At 42.5% G+C, this 452-nt stretch overlaps 1 protein-coding gene across 1 annotated transcript in view; it reads right to left on the bottom strand.

The window, feature by feature from the left end:
* The window catches only part of LOC119589398, a gene marked incomplete in the record, with an annotated part of 55,185 nt that overhangs the window by 41,154 nt on the left and 13,579 nt on the right, over positions 1-452 (bottom strand).

Below are 452 nucleotides of genomic sequence, written 5' to 3'. Positions count from 1 at the left end.
GAAAACACGACACAATCCCACCAGCGCACGATATAAACAACAAACACAGTCATACACACCTTACCCGGATTTCAAGATTTGCATAATTAACACAGAATATCTTTAATAAAAAAAAGGTAAACTCGCAAATCACAGCAGTGGCCTCATCCCTCTGCGAGCCGGAGGAGTCACGAACCTCTCGGGGTTTAAGACACGGTCGTTCGCGTCGTAAAGGGGATTGGGTGCACCTCCGAAGCAACACGGGCTAAAGGGGTTGCGAAAATTATGCTGTATGGCGCTTTTCTGAATTCTTGTTTCTGATGATATATGTGAAAAGGAAAAAAAAAGACATATACGAAGAGATATCCAGAACAGAGCCACCGGAAATGGAAAAGGAAAAAGACGAGAGAGACTGAAAGACAACATCCAAAAAAGTACCAAGAAAAACGCGACTGTGAATATATATGGATACT

This window comes from Penaeus monodon, chromosome 25 (genome assembly GCF_015228065.2).
Source record: "Penaeus monodon isolate SGIC_2016 chromosome 25, NSTDA_Pmon_1, whole genome shotgun sequence".
NCBI classification, from domain to species: domain Eukaryota; kingdom Metazoa; phylum Arthropoda; class Malacostraca; order Decapoda; family Penaeidae; genus Penaeus; species Penaeus monodon.
The sequence above is the reverse complement of the archived record's forward strand: the minus strand, read 5'-3'. Positions and strand labels throughout refer to the sequence as shown.